The sequence below is a fragment of the Ascaphus truei genome, unplaced genomic scaffold, assembly GCF_040206685.1.
Source record: "Ascaphus truei isolate aAscTru1 unplaced genomic scaffold, aAscTru1.hap1 HAP1_SCAFFOLD_309, whole genome shotgun sequence".
In the NCBI taxonomy this organism is placed as follows: Eukaryota; Metazoa; Chordata; class Amphibia; order Anura; family Ascaphidae; genus Ascaphus; species Ascaphus truei.
The window spans coordinates 418,038-440,000 of NW_027456060.1; the positions used below are offsets into that span (position 1 = coordinate 418,038).

Genomic DNA, 21,963 nt, shown 5'->3' on the forward strand with positions numbered 1-21,963 from the left:
AGAACTACAACTCTGCCTTGTCCTCCTCTCTTGATCTACATGCCCCGCTTTCTCTCTGCCGCACTCGCCCTTCTAACCCTAGACACTGGGTTAATTCCCACACACGCATGCTGCGTTCCTCCACTCGTTCCTCTGAACGCCTCTGGAGGAAATCTCATACTCTCGCAGACTTCCTTCACTACAAATTTATGCTATCCTGTTTCAACTCTGCCCTCTCGCAAGCTAAACAAGCCTACTTTTCTTCACTAATCAACATGCACAAGTCTAACCCACGCTGACTGTTTTCTGTCTTTGATACTCTACTCAAACCACCCTCAGCTGCCTCTCCTTCCTCCATCTCCGCTCAGGACTTTGCTGACTATTTTAAGGAAAAGGTGGAATCCATACGTCAGAACATCCCCTCTGTTTCTTCCTCCCATCCTACACCTCTTCCTAACTCTCCTCCTGCCTTCCTTGACTCTTTTTCCACTGTCTCAGAGGATGTGTCGCTGTTGATCGCTTCTTCTCCCTCGACCACTTGCCCTCTTGACCCCATTCCCTCCCATCTCCTAAAACCTCTTGCTCCTACTATAATCACTACGCTCACACACATTTTTAATTCCTCCCTCTGCTCAGGAACCTTTCCATCCTCCTTCAAACATGCAAGTCATACCATTACTCAAAAACAGCAAGCTTGACCCTACCTACCTAACTACCGACTTGTCTCCCTCCTGCCTTTTGCCTCTAAACTCCTTGTACGTCTTGTATTCTCTCGCTTGCTCCATTTTCTCAACACCTATTCTCTCCTAGACACTCTACAATCTGACTTCCGCACTGCTCACTCTACGGAAACAGCCTTCACTAAAATAACTGACAACCTCCATGCTGCCAAAGACAGAGGTCATTACACTCTGCTCATATTACTCGACCTCTCTGCAGCATTTGACACCGTGGAGAATCCTCTTCTCCTTCACATTCTCCATACTCTTGGTATTCGGAACAAAGCTCTATGCCGGATCTCACCCTACCTCTCCCATTGTACTTTCAGTGTCTCTTCTGCTAACACCTCCTCCTCTATTGATCTCTCTGTGGGGGTACCCCAGGGCTCTGTCCTGGGACCTCTTCTCTTTTCTCTGTACACACTCTCTCTAGGTGACCTAATAACATCTTTTGGGTTTAATTATCACCTCTATGCTGACGACACACAAATATACTTTTCAACACCCGACCTTACACCTGCTGTACGAACCAAAGTTTCTGAATGTCTGCTATATCATCCTGGATGGCCCTCCCCCGCCTTAAACTCAACATGGCTAAAACAGCGCTCCTCATACTTCCTCCCAAACCTGGCCCTACTACCTCCTTCCACATTACTGTTGGAACTACGATCATTCACCCAGTAGCCTAAGCACGCTACGTAGGGGTCACACTCTAATCCTCTCTCACATTCGCCCCTCACATTCAAAACATTTCTAAAACCTGTCGCTTTTTCCTACGCAACATAACAAAGATCGCCCTTTCCTCTGTTGCTCGACTGCTAAAACTCTGACTCAGGCCCTCATTCTCTCCCGTCTTGATTACTGTAACCTCCTGCTGTCCGGCCTTCCTGCCTGTCACCTGTCTCCCCTACAATCTATCCTAAACGCTGCTGCCAGAGTCACACTACTCTTTCCTAGATCTGTCTCAGCATCTCCCCTCATGAAATCACTCTCCTGGCTTCCGATCAAATCCCGCATCTCACACTCCATTCTTCTCCTCACTTTTAAAGCTTTACACTCTTCTGCCCCTCCTTACATCTCAGCCCTAATTTCTGGTTATGCACCATCCAGACTCTTGCGTTCTTCTCAAGGATGTCTTCTTTCTACCCCCTTTGTATCTAAAACCCTCTATACACAAAAGAGAAACCCGCACAGCTGATGCTAACCACAGTGAGGTGCTGACTGGATGGAGACTGATTGTATCATATGGGAGAAAAAAGAACCCAGTCTTCCAGCACTCAATCACAAACAAATGTATAATTGTAAATTTAAAATACTTTATTGATGCCAAGAATAAAAAAATGGGTGTTAAAACGTAATTAAACGATGTATTGCAACAGCACGTGACTGTGTCCAATTGTTACCCACCTAGAGCTGGGTGGGTGGATGTTGTAATAAAATCCCTTATAGATATTCGGGATTTGGACTGCTATATGTTATAGCTTCCTAAAAGGTATAGGAAAGGAGCCTATAGAAACTCACCCAGAGGTGTTGTCAATATAAGTGTATCCGGGTATGTAGTGCACACTCACAAGATACACTTATGGCGCACTTGTATTAGTATAATGTGCAAGGTCAGACCGTATCCACCCCTATTGTGGGAATAAACTGCTCCCTGCGTGATATCTTAATTGGCGCTAGATCTATTGTGGATTCATATTACGCCCACATAATATGGTAAAACACAGGCTTGTAGGCAAGTATAAGGTTCATCAGGTATAAACTTTATTGACTGCAGAGTGTTAATTGATATAGAAACACCATAGGTGATAGTGATAATGCCGTGGTGTTTCTATGTGTACTATAAACCCTGAGGGCTCACCTATGGTACTGTCAGTGAGGTGTAGGTGATCTTGACTCAGTATAGAGGTCTGTATATATTTATATTAGCCTGTTGATGCAAACCCCACTGTAGTTGTGGTTGCTGCAGCTGAGATCAGCACTAGTTATGGGGCTAATAAATAGACATAACAACTGACAGAATATATGAATCTCCTGAGCAGTTAAACACACTGACAAAATGCAAATAATGCCACCTAATAGGGTATGTGTGGGGTTAATGATGGGATGGAATCAGTGTGCAATCACCCCACCCCCCTTTCCCTATATAGCAGCTATATACCAATTGCCAGTTTATATAGGGGCCGGTCTAGCTGTAATGTATATAGCATGCCTGTCTGTAGGTGAGTTGTATAGTCCCCTAGAGGTACGAGGATCACGCTATATTGTTACAGAGCGCGATCCCGGCTTCACATGCACGCCGGGGGAAGCCGCAAATCACTCAACGCAGATCAGTATCCAACTGCTGTAGAATTTCAAATGCACTGGCTTCCCGCGTGTGCAGGAGATGATTGCCTGGGTAAGAGGATCACGCTGTATGGTAACAAAGCGTGATCCCCACTGAACATACACTTCGGGGGAAGCCACAAATCTTTTAACGCGGATCAATATCCCTCTGCTGTTAGTTTTGAATGAACTGGCTTCCCGCGTGTGCAGGAGAAAAATGCCGACGCGCGCGTTTCACGTAGTGAACGCTTCTTCAGGGCACGTAGGGGGAGGTCCCTGCGTGTGGAGGCAAGTTTATATAGCCAACGTGAGAGTGCCTGTTCCTGCACTTAACCCCTTCGTTACTGCTGATAGACAGATATAATATCCCATTGCCATAGATGCACTAATTGTGGTCTACAGACTAGTAACTGCCTTATTGCCAGATTCAATATGCCCATTAGGTAGTTGCATAAGTTGCAAACTAATTACAACTTTTGTAATGGGCTGAATGGCTATGGCTACAATACTGGTAATATATGTGATGTATTACTGTTGTATTTACTCACATGAGCTGGGGTGTTCGTGTTGTAAATTTTTATATTCATGGTAAGGAGTGATGGTTGGTCACTAATATTGAAGGTAAGTCTATGTTTCTAGATCATACCAAAAGCAAATACACTGTATTCCATTGATGGAAATAAAATGAAATAAACTAAAAGTCCACTATGTCATTGTTTTATTTGTACTCAATTCATTGTCAGAGTGTAGGTGTGTGATGGCGTCCGAGTGGTTGTTAGTATACTGCAAATAGTGCAGGGGAATGGAACGTGGGAGATGTTTTACGTTCAAATTCGTGGGTACGGTGTTATAGGTATAGTTTCTGGATTACAGGAATGTTCGGGATTCATTTCTTAAAGTGGGGTTGGTAACAGGGGATAAGGGATTTATATGAAGGGGCTAAACACGAAGCCCTCATTGAGTCCAAGTGGATTTAATGTTCCCAAGGTATAAATCCATCTGGCTTCGATCTTTAATAGCTCATTGTCCCAGTCCCCACGTCTTATTCCTGGAGAAAATTGATCTATCCCCATGAAGGTCATGGCTTTAAGGTCTCCAGGTTGGCACCTGTTGGCATGATTGGCCACTGGAGTATCTAGCTTATTCCGGATAGAGCCCACATGTTCGAGTATCCGTATTTTGAGTGGGCGGCGGGTTTTGCCCACGTACTTTTTCCCACATTTGCATGTTCCCATGTAAATTACTCCCACTGTATTGCAGTTGATAAATTTGCGTATATCGAAATGCTTTCTGTTGTTGTGATTACTGAAGGTTTTGGAAACTGTCATATACTGACAGGCCTTGCACCTTTGGCAATGGTAATTGCCGTTTATACGGGGTGGTAGCCAGGTGGCCCTTGGTGTTGCCACATTGTAGTGGCTATGGACCAGATGGTCTCTCAGGTTTTTTGCACGTCTGCTGACCATTGCTGGAAAAGTTGGTATGGAATCGCATAAGTCTTCATCCGCCCTTAGTATGTGCCAGTGTTTCTGGAGGACTTCCCTAGCCACCTTCCATTGTTTGTTGAAGGTGCCTATGAATCTCACTGTTCTTTGTTCTGGCTGAGTTGTTTTATCCATAACCAGTTCCGATCTGGCTTTATGCTTTGCCCATTTATATGCTCTTTTAATTGTTGTTTGGCTGTATCCCCTTTCGGTGAACCTTTCCTTCATGTCCCTCGCCTTTTCCTCGAAATCTTGATCCTTACTGCAGTTTCTTCTTAGGCGAAGAAACTGCCCCACTGGTATCCCCCTGATAAGGGATTTGGGGTGATGACTGCTGGCTAGGAGTATGCTGTTTGTGGCTGTCTTTTTACGATATATAGTCGTTTCAAGATTGCCAATGTCATCCTTCGTAATCAGTAGATCAAGGAAGCAAATTTGTTTAGGGCTGTATTCAAGAGTCAGGCGGAGGTTGAGGTCATTTTTGTTGAGAATTTCAATGAAGTCTTTCAACATAGCCTCAGTCCCGCGCCACACTATCAGCACGTCGTCAATGAAACGCAACCACATTTCCACAAAGGTGGTTAGATATTCCAATTCCTCAGAGAAAACTATCTCTGATTCCCACCATCCCAGATACAGGTTCGCATACGTGGGGGCACATTTAGTGCCCATAGCCGTGCCCTGTATCTGGTGGTAAATGGTTTTGTTGAACCAGAAATAGTTTCTTTTAAGAACGAATTGTAGTAATTCCACTGTGAAGCTATTGTGTTTATGATGGTGTTGACTGCGTGTGCTGAGGAAGTGGTTGACTGCCTGTATTCCCTGATCATGCCTGATACTGGAATACAATCCCTCTACATCCAAAGTAACCAGAATACAGTCATGTGCCACTGATATGCCGTCCAGCTTAGTAAGAACATCTTTGGTGTCCTTAATAAATGACGGCAAGGTGGTGACAAAAGGCCTTAGAATCTTATCCACATAGGCACTAGCTTTCTCTGTAAGGTTTCCAATTCCAGAGACTATGGGTCTGCCTGGGGGTGGTTGTTTGTTCTTATGGACCTTGGGAAGGCTATAGAATGTGGCGATTTTGGGTGTACGAACCAGTATATAATTGTATTCTTTCTCTGAGATGAGCTTCGAGGACAGTCCCCCATTTAGAATATTGAGCAATTCTTTAGTGAATCTCTGAGTGGGGTCTGTCTGGAGAATCTCATAACAGGTCCGATCCGACAGGATTCTGATGTTTTCTTTCTCATAATCTTCAGATCTCAAAATGACAAGGTTGCCACCCTTGTCTGATGGTTTGATCACAATGTCTTTAGCAGTAGCTAATTCTTCAAGGGCTAGAGTCTCATCTGCACTCATATTGTCAAGTTGTTTTGTCCTCGGTAGAGATTCAAGATCTTTAGTAACTAAATTTACAAAGGTATCAATATGGGCATATTGTTCCCCATAAGGCATAAATTTAGACTTTGGTCTGAGGTCAGTAAAAGGACCTTCGCCTGGAGTTCTGTCAGACTCTGCCTGTAAGGATAAGAGATCCTCAATGGCTTCGGTTTCTCTTATGTCAGGTATTGGGGCCCCCTCCCGATTCGCCAGTCTCCTATCTCTTGATCTGTACATTTTGTGTAATTTGAGCTTTCGTGCAAATAGGTTCACGTCTTTAACCCACTCAAATGTGTTCAGATTATTGGACGGCGAAAAGGACAGGCCTCGTTTCAGGACTCGTATATGGTTTTCATTGAGGATTTTATCAGTTAGGTTTATAATTTGAAGCTCATCCCTTCCTAATATCCCTGGTAACCTCTCCCTTTCTTGTTTCTGGGTTTGTTTCTGGATGTACTCATGTTTCCGCTTCTTAAAGCCCATACCTTTCCCTCTCCTAGTTTTTCTTTTTCCCTCTCTTTTTCTTTTGGTCGTGTTTCTACTGACTGTCTCTGCTCTAAAAAAGAAACCTGGGGTAGGTAATGTGCAATTGAGGACCTGCGTCCTGGTGTAGTACTTTCTGAGGTTGTTGGTCTCTCCTCCTCACTTTCTGATATCTCCCACTCTGTTGAGGACTCCTGGATGTTTGATTTGGGTTTTGTTTGTTTACGGCCTTTAGATGTAAATTTATATCTATAAATCTTCCCTGTTTGATAGTCTTCAGTGTCTCTCATAAATTTCTTGTGTTTTCTGTCCTTTAGGTCACTTGTAAATTTATCTATGTTGTTTTTTAGACGGCCTTCTAAATCAGTGAACTTGTCATTGGTTTTCCATACTTCTACTTTAGTCAGTAAAGTATCAAGTTCAGAGTTGGTCTGTTTGAGTTTGTCTTTTTGATAGGTGATCAATAGTTCCATTAACAAAATCGAGCACTGATTAAGTACTAACTCCCAAGATCTGGTAAAGTCTTCATCTACTATATCATACGCTGGTGCAATATTAGCCCTTAAACCTCTAGGGGTAAATCCAGCCTTGAGATATTTCTCGAAGCTAAATATCTCCCACCAGGCTTTCCTCTGGGCTTTGTAGACTTTATCCAGTTCTCTAAAGAAGTCACTTATGTTCGGTGTAGATGAGGATTCTGGGGCTACATAATCTGTTGAAAACATTCGTTCCGCCTCTGCCTGCCATTCATTAAAGTCAGTTGTGTTTGATAAGAAACCAGACATAGTGTGCTAAACAATGGATGGTATTGTCGCGTGCTGGGTGTAGTAATGGGTCAAGATACCCCAAATGAAATTGCTATACACAAAAGAGAAACCCGCACAGCTGATGCTAACCACAGTGAGGTGCTGACTGGATGGAGACTGATTGTATCATATGGGAGAAAAAAGAACCCAGTCTTCCAGCACTCAATCAAAAACAAACGTATAATTGTAAATTTAAAATACTTTATTGATGCCAAGAATAAAAAAATGGGTGTTAAAACGTAATTAAACGATGTATTGCAACAGCACGTGACTGTGTCCAATTGTTACCCACCTAGAGCTGGGTGGGTGGATGTTGTAATGAAATCCCTTATAGATATTCGGGATTTGGACTGCTATATGTTATAGCTTCCTAAAAGGTATAGGAAAGGAGCCTATAGAAACTCACCCAGAGGTGTTGTCAATATAAGTGTATCCGGGTATGTAGTGCACACTCACAAGATACACTTATGGCGCACTTGTATTAGTATAATGTGCAAGGTCAGACCGTATCCACCCCTATTGTGGGAATAAACTGCTCCCTGCGTGATATCTTAATTGGCGCTAGATCTATTGTGGATTCATATTACGCCCACATAATATGGTAAAACACAGGCTTGTAGGCAAGTATACGGTTCATCAGGTATAAACTTTATTGACTGCAGAGTGTTAATTGATATAGAAACACCATAGGTGATAGTGATAATGCCGTGGTGTTTCTATGTGTACTATAAACCCTGAGGGCTCACCTATGGTACTGTCAGTGAGGTGTAGGTGATCTTGACTCAGTATAGAGGTCTGTATATATTTATATTAGCCTGTTGATGCAAACCCCACTGTAGTTGTGGTTGCTGCAGCTGAGATCAGCACTAGTTATGGGGCTAATAAATAGACATAACAACTGACAGAATATATGAATCTCCTGAGCAGTTAAACACACTGACAAAATGCAAATAATGCCACCTAATAGGGTATGTGTGGGGTTAATGATGGGATGGAATCAGTGTGCAATCACCCCACCCCCCTTTCCCTATATAGCAGCTATATACCAATTGCCAGTTTATATAGGGGCCGGTCTAGCTGTAATGTATATAGCATGCCTGTCTGTAGGTGAGTTGTATAGTCCCCTAGAGGTACGAGGATCACGCTATATTGTTACAGAGCGCGATCCCGGCTTCACATGCACGCCGGGGGAAGCCGCAAATCACTCAACGCAGATCAGTATCCAACTGCTGTAGAATTTCAAATGCACTGGCTTCCCGCGTGTGCAGGAGATGATTGCCTGGGTAAGAGGATCACGCTGTATGGTAACAAAGCGTGATCCCCACTGAACATACACTTCGGGGGAAGCCACAAATCTTTTAACGCGGATCAATATCCCTCTGCTGTTAGTTTTGAATGAACTGGCTTCCCGCGTGTGCAGGAGAAAAATGCCGACGCGCGCGTTTCACGTAGTGAACGCTTCTTCAGGGCACGTAGGGGGAGGTCCCTGCGTGTGGAGGCAAGTTTATATAGCCAATGTGAGAGTGCCTGTTCCTGCACTTAACCCCTTCGTTACTGCTGATAGACAGATATAATATCCCATTGCCATAGATGCACTAATTGTGGTCTACAGACTAGTAACTGCCTTATTGCCAGATTCAATATGCCCATTAGGTAGTTGCATAAGTTGCAAACTAATTACAACTTTTGTAATGGGCTGAATGGCTATGGCTACAATACTGGTAATATATGTGATGTATTACTGTTGTATTTACTCACATGAGCTGGGGTGTTCGTGTTGTAAATTTTTATATTCATGGTAAGGAGTGATGGTTGGTCACTAATATTGAAGGTAAGTCTATGTTTCTAGATCATACCAAAAGCAAATACACTGTATTCCATTGATGGAAATAAAATGAAATAAACTAAAAGTCCACTATGTCATTGTTTTATTTGTACTCAATTCATTGTCAGAGTGTAGGTGTGTGATGGCGTCCGAGTGGTTGTTAGTATACTGCAAATAGTGCAGGGGAATGGAACATGGGAGATGTTTTACGTTCAAATTCGTGGGTACGGTGTTATAGGTATAGTTTCTGGATTACAGGAATGTTCGGGATTCATTTCTTAAAGTGGGGTTGGTAACAGGGGATAAGGGATTTATATGAAGGGGCTAAACACGAAGCCCTCATTGAGTCCAAGTGGATTTAATGTTCCCAAGGTATAAATCCATCTGGCTTCGATCTTTAATAGCTCATTGTCCCAGTCCCCACGTCTTATTCCTGGAGAAAATTGATCTATCCCCATGAAGGTCATGGCTTTAAGGTCTCCAGGTTGGCACCTGTTGGCATGATTGGCCACTGGAGTATCTAGCTTATTCCGGATAGAGCCCACATGTTCGAGTATCCGTATTTTGAGTGGGCGGCGGGTTTTGCCCACGTACTTTTTCCCACATTTGCATGTTCCCATGTAAATTACTCCCACTGTATTGCAGTTGATAAATTTGCGTATATCGAAATGCTTTCTGTTGTTGTGATTACTGAAGGTTTTGGAAACTGTCATATACTGACAGGCCTTGCACCTTTGGCAATGGTACAACATCCACCCACCCAGCTCTAGGTGGGTAACAATTGGACACAGTCACGTGCTGTTGCAATACATCGTTTAATTACGTTTTAACACCCATTTTTTTATTCTTGGCATCAATAAAGTATTTTAAATTTACAATTATACATTTGTTTGTGATTGAGTGCTGGAAGACTGGGTTCTTTTTTCTCCTATCTAAAACCCTCTCCTGCCTTAAACCTTTTTCACTAACTGCCCCACACCTCTGGAATGCCCTTCCCCTCAGTTCCCGACTAGCACCCTCTCTATCCACCTTTAAGACCCAACTTAAGACACACTTGCTTAAAGAAGCATATGAATAGCTCTGGGTATATTCTGAACACGATACATAAAGCTTGGCCCCCTGCAGACGCACTTACCAGAACTCCCTCCTACTGTCTCTGTACGTTCTCCCTACCTACCAATCAGACTGTAAGCTCCTCGGGGCAGGGACTCCTCTTCCTTAATGTTACTTTAATGCCTGAAGCACTTATTCCCATGATGTTATTTATATTATCTGTTATTTATTTGATTACCATGTGTATTACTACTGTGAAGCGCTATGTACATTATCGGCGCTATATAAATTAAGACATAAAATACAATAAGAATGATACAAATAACCTGCATTTAAAACGTTATAACATTTTATCCTTTTAAAATGCTCGTTTTATGCACCATAAACTAAAGTCAATTTTCATTGGGATTTAGCGTAACACAGATACACGTGTGCACTTATATGTGAACGTGTTAGTCACTGGTTATGCCTAAACATGCCTGGCTTTAGAGATAGGTCTCTCCCCTGTGTGTGTCCTCGTGAGTGTTCAGGCTGGATAACTGACCAAATCCTTTCCCACATTCTCCACATACATGCGGTCTCTCCCCTGTGTGTGTGTCCTCTTGTGTATGTTCAGGTGGGAAAACCGATGAAATCCCTTCCCACATTCCCCACATACATGCGGTCTCTCCCCTGTGTGTTCCTTCTTCTGTCTGGCCAGGTTGGATAAGTCACTAAATCCGTTCCCACATTCCCCACATACATATGGTCTCTCCCCTGTGTGTGTCCTCGTGTGTGTGTTCAGGTGGGATAACACACTAAATCCCTTCCCACATTCTCCACATACATGCGGTCACTCCCCTGTGTGTGTCCTCTTGTGTATGTTCAGGTGGGAAAACAGATGAAATCCCTTCCCACATTCCCCACATACATGCGGTCTCTCCCCTGTGTGTTCCTTCTTGTGTCTGGCCAGGTTGGATAAGTCACTAAATCCGTTCCCACATTCCCCACATACATATGGTCTCTCCCCTGTGTGTGTCCTCGTGTGTGTGTGTTCAGGTGGGATAACACACTAAATCCCTTCCCACATTCCCCACATACATGCGGTCTCTCCGCTGTGTGTCCCTTCTTGTGTCTGTTCAGGCTGGATAAGTCACTGAATCCCTTCCCACATTCCATACATACTGTACATGCGGTCTCTCCCCTGTGTGTGTCCTCTCGTGCGTGTTCAGGGTGGATAACCGACTAAATCCCTTCCCACATTCCCCACATACATGCGGTCTCTCCCCTGTGTGTTCCTTCTTGTGTCTGGCCAGGTTGGATAAGTCACTAAATCCCTTCCCACATTCCCCACATACATACGGTCTCTCCCCTGTGTGTGTCCTCGTGTGTGTGTTCAGGTGGTATAACACACTAAATCCCTTCCCACATTCCCCACATACATGCGGTCTCTCCCCTGTGTGTGACATCTTGTGTGTGTTCAGGTTGGATAACACACTAAATCCCTTCCCACATTCCCCACATACATGCGGTCTCTCCCCTGTGTGTGTCCTCTTGTGTGTGTTCAGGTGGGATACGTGACTAAATCCCTTCCCACATTCCCCACATACATACGGTCTCTCCCCTGTGTGTGACCTCTTGTGTGTGTTCAGGCTGGATAACTGACTAAATCCCTTCCCACATTCCCCACAGACATGTGGTCTCTCCCCTGTGTGTATCCTCATGTGTGTGTTCAGGTGGGATAACACACTAAATCCCTTCCCACATTCCCTACATACATGCGGTCTCTCCCCTGTGTGTATCCTCATGTGTGTGTTCAGGTGGGATAACACACTAAATCCCTTCCCACATTCCCTACATACATGCGGTCTCTCCCCTGTGTGTGTCCTCTCGTGTGTGTTCAGGTGAGATAACACACTAAATCCCTTCCCACATTCCCCACATACATGCGGTCTCTCCCCTGTGTGTATCCTCTTGTGTATGTTCAAATTGGCTAACCGACTAAATCCCTTCCCACATTCCCCACATACATGTGGTCTCTCCCCTGCGTGTGTCCTCTTGTGTCTGTTCAGGTGGTATAACACACTAAATCCCTTCCCACATTCCCCACATACATGCGGTCTCTCCCCTGTGTGTGTCCTCTTGTGTCTGTTCAGGTGGTATAACACACTAAATCCCTTCCCACATTCCCCACATACATGCGGTCTCTCCCCTGTGTGTGACATCTTGTGTGTGTTCAGGTTGGATAACACACTAAATCCCTTCCCACATTCCCCACATACATGCGGTCTCTCCCCTGTGTGTGTCCTCTTGTGTGTGTTCAGGCTGGATAACACACTAAATCCCTTCCCACATTCCCTACATACATGCGGTCTCTCCCCTGTGTGTGTCCTCTCGTGTGTGTTCAGGTGAGATAACACACTAAATCCCTTCCCACATTCCCCACATACATGCGGTCTCTCCCCTGTATGTATCCTCTTGTGTATGTTCAAATTGGCTAACCGACTAAATCCCTTCCCACATTCCCCACATACATGTGGTCTCTCCCCTGTGTGTGTCCTCTTCTGTAGGATCTGATCTGATAACCAAGTCAGACTCTTCCCACTTTCTCCAAGATCTTTTCCTTTGGCAGCTGCTAATATATATCTTTTGGGATGAGAAGCAGTTACATTGTTTATTAATTGCATTGACGGGTTGAAAGATGCATTTTCTGTCCTATTTATTAGAATGTTGCAAGATTGTTCTGTCCTCATCTTTTCCATATACTCAGCTGGGTGTTTGAACTTCAGATGTTTGAGGAGGTAATCCGGACTGCTAAAAGCAACCTTGCAGTGTTGGCATGGGTGGGTTATTGGTGCTTGGCTTTGTACTAGATGAGACAAAAAAGTCACTGTTACACAAACTGTCTTACAAAAGGCCATGCAGGAGAGGTAAGTTGGCATATCACAAAAAGTTCAGGATGAAAGTAAACTGTAGACGTACATTGTAAAAATGAAGGGTTTAGCACAACATGTGCAGCATTAGGGCCGGAGAGCAGATGTAGTGGATCATACATTTAAAGTAGATCATAATATTTAAAAGGAAATCTCAGTAGCTGCAAAACACCAATTAAAGTGGAAGAAATCTTGTCAAATCCTTTGATAGATAGTAAGTCGATAGTTTCAGTTGTGAAGGTATGATTAAAAATGTTTGTACAATTAATAGAAAACGTGTCTCATTAGAAGCTCACATATCAGTCACCGGGTGTTCCCGTTACCGCACCATGTACCAGGTCTCTAATAGTTATAGGATGACCAACTTTCTGCTAAATATCCATTGTTAAATCAGGAACCAAATGCCCAATTATTGTATTTGACATCACAGATGTTATTCAGACTTAATTAAGTTATACCTTTTTTAATACAATTGTTTAAAAGTTAAAAAAATTTTAGGGAACAAGGAGTCTGTACTTGTGTTACTGATTTTCCCCCATACAAACATTGCATGCGATCGGATAATGGCCAGTAACCCTTTCCCTTCTCTGCACAAAAAAAAAATCCCCTGTTCAGGGAAAAAAAAAAAAAAATAAAAAAAAACAAATCGAAAAATAAAAATTCGTAGCTGATTGGCTGTGACGCAGGATGGAGTTGCCAGGACTTCTAACCGCCCTTTCTGCATGGGTAAGTAATGGGGGGGGGGGAGGGGTTGAGTGCGGGCGTGTCTGTTGCTCCTCTTCCTCCTCATATCCTCCTGTATAATTGTGTCAACTCCTATAATTTACAATTTACTGATCCGGTCATGGAGGTGTTTGGACAGATTCTTCAGGTGGGGGGAATTTAATGCACTTTAAATATTTATATACTGTATATACTGATACATTCTTTCCCCTCTCTCCGGTGCTCCCGCTACCCGCGCGGTTCGGAACATACTGTAAAAGCCGAGGGTTTCCCCCCCCCCCCCTCCGGTCCGCGCGGGTCACATACTGTACTGTCCGGGATGTTTCTTACCCCCCTCCCCCCTCCGGTGTTCCCGCTGCCCGCGCGGGTCACATACTGTACTGGCCGGGGTGTTTCTCGCCCCCCCCCCCCCTCCGGTGTTCCTGCTGCCAGCGCGGGCCACATACTGTACTGGCCGGGGTGTTTCTCAACCCCCACCCCTCCGGTGTTCCCACTGCCCGCGCGGGTCACGTAGTGGCCGGGGTGTTTCTCGCCCCCCTCCCCCTCCGGTGTTCCCGCTGCCAGCGCGGGTCTCGTAATGGCCGGGGTGTTTCTCGCCCCCCCCCCCCTCCGATGTTCCTGCTGTCCACGCGGGTTGGAACATGCTGTAGTGGCCGGGGTGTTTCTTTCCCCCCCCCCCCTCCTGTGTTCCCGCTGCCCGCGCGGGTCTGAAGATGTTGCAGTTGCCAGTGATTCTCTCTCCTCGGTGCTCGGGCGGGCGGAAGTAGCGGGGTGTTTCTCCCCTCTGGCGCACGTCCCTTCCCGTGTGTGTGTATGGGTATGAGAGAGAATGTGTGTGTGCAGGACACCAGAATGTGTGTGCAGGACACCAGAATGTGTGTGCAGGACACCCCCCAGTCAGTCACCCCCCCTCCACCAGTCAGTCAAAAGTCTCTCTGTCCTCTCTGTCTCTCTCCCCTCTCTGTCTCTCTCCCCTCTCTGTCTCTCTCCCCTCTCTGTCTCTCTCCCCTCTCTGTCTCTGCCTCACACTCTCGATCTGGATATCTTTTTTACCCTGTATATCTTAACTGCCCTATACTACACCGAAATAACCTATACTGCTTTCTTCCAGATCTGACTCAAGCTTCACACAAGAGACATTGGTATCCTCCCTAACCCAGAAGACAGGTAGGGAACATCTCCCCTCCAATGTATAACATTGCGGGAATGAGAGTACCTGGACATTGAAGGACTGCGGATCAGGTAAGATCCCAGGCGGGATTGCTGCTTTAAATATTGTGAAGCGGGGGCATCCAGACACTGGTTAAGGGGTGCTGGAAACTAGTCATTCACGTCTGGCTTTTTTTTCTAGATCCGACATTTATACACACACACACACACACACACACACACACACACACACACGTAACAAGGACTAATTGTAGTATAATGTGTAATACAATAAATAAACCTATGTCAAAAACGAATGTTCTTACTAGGAATTTATTCAATTTATTTTATTTATGTATTTTTTTAAAAAGCGGGGGCGGGACTAGGTGGCGAGTAGATTTTTTGGTTCGGCGAGTAGATTTTTGGGTGATTTGTCAAGCACTGTATATATATATAGATATATATGCCCCACACTGATGAGACCCATTAAGGTCAAAACAGCTGTCTGTGGGTGGTTTTCTGGGTATGCACCTTAACCCTGGCTGTGCTCAAAGCTGTGACCATGCAGCAAGCTTAAGCCTATAGGGAACCATGTTAAAAATGGTTTTTGAAGCAAAAAGTGGCACTGTGTGCTCATTTGCATGTCATTTCCCAGAATCCCTTGCTGCAGTGGAAGTGCTGTGTGCTGGGTGATAATGGGGAAAGGTGGGGTTGCAGACCTGCCTAAGATATGCAGATGAGCATACAGTTGTATTTACATTTGTATATATATATATTGGAACAGGATGAACGGCAGAAATACCGCAAATATTTTAACACCTACTGCAGCCCTGTCTTTTCTATGTATATAATGGCCAATATACTGCCCATTATATACATAGGCAAGATAAGCTAAACCAACATGGAATAGATGATAAAATTGTTATTAAAATACATTACAGTACATGTTAACCCCTTAGTAGTCCATGGGTCAACAAGTCACCGGTTTCTGCTGCTAGCTGCTCCAGGGGAGGTTAACTCCCTGTAGGCTGGAAAGCACCTTTTGTAGCACCACATTTTAGCAGATAGACAGTGACTGTAATATATATATTAATATAGACCGTGACTGTAATATATATATTAATATATATATTACAGTCACTGTCTATCTGCTAGAATGTGGTGCTACAAAAGGTGCTTTCCAGCCTACAGGGAGTTAACCTCCCCTGGAGCAGCTAGCAGCAGAAACCGGTGACTTGTTGACCCGTGGACTACTAAGGGGTTAACATGTACTGTAATGTATTTTAATAACTATTTTATCATCTATTCCATGTTGGTTTAGCTTATCTTGCCTATGTATATAATGGGCAGTATATTGGCCATTATATACATAGAAAAGACAGGGCTGCAGTAGGTGTTAAAATATTTGCGGTATTTCTGCCGTTCATCCTGTTCCAATAAATAGTGGAACTTGACGTATGGCCTTTTTACTTGAAAATGTGATATTATGCCTGTTTTGTATCGGATTTGATGCTTTTAACGGGTCCAATTAAAAGTGCTTTCTTTTTGGCGTTGCAACGCTGATTCATTGTATGATAATAATAATAAGGCACTTTTTTATTGGCGTAAATACGGCATTTTTGGTTACTGCAGCTTGATGTATCCGGCCCTTTGACTCAAGTCAGGTTTAGTGATATTAAGTTCTAGTTGACCTGTAATGGTGTATGCAGATCTATCAATATTTACAATTCAACATCAGTAATAAGACAATAGAGATGTAAAAACCATCAAACACACACATTCCTGATTACCTGGTGCTGGCGCGTTACTTTTCTACAGCGTACCCCACTTCATACCAAGCTCTTTCCCATATTCATCTCCATACCAGAGCAGGAGCTCTGTGTGTGGGGGGAGGTCTGTGCAGGTTCTATAGTAGATTTTCCTGTGGTAATGCAACGCCACAAGGTTCTGTTCTTCCTCGTTTCTCACACAATTTACAAACCTAAAATTGGGACAGTTAGTGAGGTCTCAAAGTAATGTCTATTTTATAAAAGAAGAGCTGAAAAAAGATACAAGTTGTTAATAGTTACATAGTTATATAGTAGATGAGGTTGAAAAAATACATACGTCCATCAAGTTCAACCTATGCTAAATTTAGAGAACAGATACTTTATCCTATATCTATACTTACTTATTGATCCAGAGGAAGGCAAACAGAAAACCCCAGTGACATACCATCCAATGATATATCATAAGGGAAAAAATACATTCCTTCCCGACTCCAGGAATTGGCAATCGGATTACTCCCTGGATCAACATCCTTCCCATGTTTCACAGTCTCCATGGGTAATGAATTCCACATTTTAACTGCCCTTACTGTAAAGAACCCTTTCCTTTGTTGCTGGTGAAATCTCATTTTCTCCACCCTCAAGGGATGACCCAAGTCCTCTGTACTGTCCTTGGGATAAATAGTTCTTTTGAAAGCTCTCTGTACTGTCCTCGAATATATTTGTATATAGTTATCATATCCCCTCCTAGACGCCTCTTTTATAATGTAAATACTGTAGATCTAATTTAGCTAGCCTCTCCTCAAAAGTTAGATTGTCCATCCCCTTTATTAATTTGGTGGCTCTTCTCTGCACTCTCTAGTTCCATAATGTCTTTACTAAGGAGTGGTACCCAAAATTGGACTCCATATTCAAGGTTTGGTCTTACTAATCTATACTATATTTCTAAGTTAGATTCCGTTTGTTTGTTTGTTTGTCCGAAGCATCGAAATCTCACAAATGGCACGACGTAGATGTCCTGGCAGCGAGGGGAGATGCGGCAGCAGCGCGGGGAGATGTGCCGGCAGCAGGGGGGGGGGGTGAGGGGGCGGGGAGATGTGCCGGCAGCAGGGGGAGACACAGACACACACACAGAAAGACACACACAGACACACACAGAGACAAATCTTCCCCCGCTCTACATCTCCCTCCCCCTCCTCCCTAAAAACCTGTTTGTCCTCGCCGATATTAAAAAACAGACCAAAAATATTGTCTACTCACAGGTGTTGAAGGATTAAAATAAATAACTTTCACATTAAAATTTGTTTTAATACAATGTATTCAATATTATATTCTTGCTTCCCAAATGCATAACCTAACATTTATCTGTATTAACATGTTCTGCCCTTTACCTGCCCAAGTTTCCAGTCTCTCCAAGTCCTTCTGGAGAGAAATTACATCCTGCTCTGATTCTACTACCTTACACAATTAAGTATCATCTGCAAGATGGAGACTTTGCTCTCGATGACAACCTCAAGGTCATTACTAAACAAGTTAAAAAGCAGGGGTCGCAGTACCAATACCTGAGGTACTCCACTCATGACCTTAGCCCAACCTGCAATAGTTCCATTTATGACAACCCTCTGTTGTCTATCCATCAACTAAATTTCAATCCAGGTGCATATATTTGCTTTATTTTGTGCACCAACCTTGTGTGGAACCATATCAAAAGCCTTGGCAAAATCTAAGTAGACCACATCAACTGCATTACCCTGGTCTAAATTCCTACTTACCTCCTCAAAGAAACAAATAAGGTTAGTTTGGCATGATCTATCCTTCATAAATCCATGCTTACTAATTTTGTTTTCCATTAGGTATTCCTGAATATTATGCCGTATTAAATCTTCAAGTAGCTTCCCCACTATTGAAGTCAGGCTTACAGGTCTATAAATTCCCCGGTTTTGATCTAGCTCCCTTTTTAAATAAAGGCATCACATCTGCTTTACGCCAATCTTGTGGTACTGAGCCTTGGGACATGGACTCCTTGAATATTAAATGTAATGGTTTGGCTATTACTGAGCTTAACTTGTTGAGAACTCTTGGATGTATGCCATCGGGGCCAGGTGCCTTATTTACTTTAATTTTTTCAAGCCGCTTATGAACTTCTTCCTCAGTTAACCAATTGTTCATTAATATGAAGGTTGTGGCTTCCTCCTGCAGCACTACTATTGAACTTGATTCTTCCCTGGTAAACACAGAGGCAAAGAATTTGTTTAATACCTCTGCTTTTTCATTATCTCCAATAATCTGCCTACTATATTTTATTTTCTCATTAAGGTACTTAAAGAACTTTTTAGGGTTCATCTTACTTTCTATTGCAATCCTTTTTTCATTATCCATTTTTGCTAATTTTATTGCCCTTTTGCAGTTTGTTACATTCCTTATAATTCTGATACGATGTCTCCGTCCCTTCTGACTTCAAGAATCTTAACGCCTTCCTCTTCTTGTCCATTTCCTCCCCTACCTGTTTATTTAGCCACATTGGTTTTGACTTATTTATTTTATACTTATTACCCAAAGGTATACACTGATGAGTGTGCTTTTCTAACAATATTTAATTACTGCCCATTTATCTTCTACATTTTTCCCTGAACAAACTTAATCCCAATGTAACCTTGTTGAACCCAAGTTATCTGTTTTTTGATCCTTTATTTAACACTAGCTGAGAGACCCGGCGTTGCCCGGGAGTACAATTTCCTGCTCCCCCCCTCTCTCCACTCCCCCTGTCTGTTTCTGCGCTCCCCCTCTCTGTTTGTGTTCCCCCCCCCCTACACACACACACACACACACACACACACACACACACGGTCCCCCACACACACTGTCGTCCCCCAACACACACACACTGTCCCCCCCCCCCACACACACACTGTCGTCGTCCCCCCCCCCACACACACACTGTCGTCGTCCCCCCATACGCACTGTCGTCCTTCCCACCACACACACGCACACACACTGTCCCCCCCCCACACACACACACACAGTCCCCCCCACACACATTTCCCCCCCACACACACACTGTGGTCCCCCACATACACACTGCCCCCCCAACACGCACTGTCGTTCCCCCCCACACACACACACACACACTGCCCACCCACACACACTGTCGTTCCCCCCCACATACACTGCCCCCCCCACACACACACACTGTCCCCCCCAACACTGTCCATCCCCCCCCCACACACTGTCCGTCCCCCTCCCCCCACACACACACAAAGCCCCCTCCCCTATTACAGGACCACAAAGCCCCCTCCCCTGTATTCTTCCGAAGGTACGGACCACAAAGCCCCCTCCCCTCTGCCAGGACTCACAGCACCGCTCCTCTCTCCCACACTCCTCCGATTGTCGCGCGCCTAGCCCTTCTCTGCTCTCCCTCCTCCCGTCCGGGGAGTGCTGCGCATGTACTGTACCCCCTCTCTGCACCTGTGAGCGCGAGCTACCGGGAAGCTTGCAGCTAAGGTGCGGGGCCTGTCCAGCTTAGGGGGGAGAGTGACAGCCACCAGGAGAGGGGAAGGTGAGCTGCGGTCCGGCTGACGGGGGAGAGTGACAGCCACCGGGAGAGGGGGGGTGGTGTGTGTGTGTGCTCTCTCACAGTGTGCGGTGTTGGTCAGAGGCGCACGCGGTCATGGTGTGAGGAGAGTGTGCGTGTGTGTCTCTTCTCCCTGCCTGGCTCCTCCCTGCCTGGCCCGCAGGCCAATGAGCTGTCCAGCAGACATACACACACGAACATTATTTGAGACTTATATATAGATGAGACCATGTTATGATCACTGTTATCCAAATATTCCAGGACTTGAATATTTGACATTACTTCTACCTTGTTTGATATTGCCAAATCCAGTACTGCCCCTCTCCTTGTTGGATCCTCAATAATTTGGGTCATATAATTGTCTTTAAGCACTCCCAAAAAACTGTTTCCTTTTGCTGTAATGCTAATCTCATTGCCCCAGTCTACGTCTGGATAATTAAAATCACCCATTATGCAAACATGACCTAGTTTTGATGCCTTCTCCATTTGCAACAGTATTTTAGCTTCCTCAATCCCCAGATATTTGGTGGTTTATAGCAGGGGTGCACAAACTTATCTTCATGCGTCCCCCATCTCCTCTCCCTCCGGCTTGCGCCCCATACCCCCGCACGGCCCCGGCGTCAAATTACGTTGCAGGGTCGTGTGTCGTTACGTTGTGGGGCCTCTGTAACACCCGCGGGGCCCCCAGACAATCTAGCGCCCCCACTTTGCGCACCGCTGGTTTATAGCATATCTCTACAAACATTTTCTTTGTATATTTACCTCCGCTGAATTTCTATCCACAAGGTCTCTACATAATTTTAGATCCAGTTTAACATATAAAGCATATAAAGCATACTTCACCTTCTCTTCTATACATACACACACACACACACATACACACACACACACACACGCACACACACACACGTTGAACAATTTTATTAAAACAGGGCAAGCAAATTCCCTGATGTATTGATATATTACGAAGATAAAAAACAATGGTACAATGTATAAGAAACAAATATAGGCAATTATAAGCTGTATTTCAGTAAATAGAGGGAGGGGGAGAGGGGGGCGTCCGGACACTCACCGCAGAGGGGGGATCCTGCCTGACTCTCCCGGCCCCTCCCAGCTGCTGCATGTGTGGGAGACGACGACGCTGCTGCTGCTGCTGCCTAGAGCGACCACGTGACCAGCAGCAGCCAATCACAGCAATAATAATAACCAGCAGCAGAGGGGTTAATGTTAAAGGGGATGAGACCTATGGTTTGAAGGGTAATGCTGCACTCCCCAAGGGAAAAAATATGATATCAATACCGGTGCTCCTGGTCAGGAATCTCTGCTAGGTTCTCCCAATATCATGTATGAAAGGAAAAGCCTGGGCACTGCGGATTTCTGCATAGAAAATGTATTAGCCAATAGTTGACGTTTCGCCCTCAGGGGCCTTTCTCAAAAGCAAAAGGCATAATGAATAAATAACATGTGAGAAGTTCCATATATAGACCCCACCGCAAGTGTCCTTAATTGTCTCTGATAGATGTAATTATCTTCCTTAAGTCTCAATCCATCTTTCTGATGATGCACAAGGCTGATATACAGTCTCATTTGCTCCAAAATCTCCTCCAAATCCCGCGATGTTATGATGTCATCAGTAGGTTCCTGTCCTCACGTTGTCCTGCCGTCTCTACTCTCCATTTTGCCATTCTGATGATGTAATTCTTTCCTTCATCCATTCCAGTAGTGGGGCGGTGCTTATCATTCACTCCTCCTTCCACATTCATTGGCAAGTGATGTCAT

General features: G+C 44.5%; 1 protein-coding gene across 1 annotated transcript in view; it reads right to left on the reverse strand.

Moving 5' to 3' along the window:
- The window catches only part of LOC142483222 (uncharacterized), a 91,330-nt gene that overhangs the window by 44,526 nt on the left and 24,841 nt on the right, over positions 1 to 21,963 (reverse strand). Inside the window, exons 2-3 of the mRNA XM_075583283.1 lie at positions 21,257 to 21,963; positions 16,638 to 16,828 (exon numbers count right to left, since the gene is read on the reverse strand). The exon at positions 21,257 to 21,963 is cut by the window's right edge and continues 29 nt beyond it. The gene's annotated coding sequence lies outside the window, so the exon portion shown is untranslated. The remainder of the gene's footprint in view (positions 1 to 16,637; positions 16,829 to 21,256) is intronic.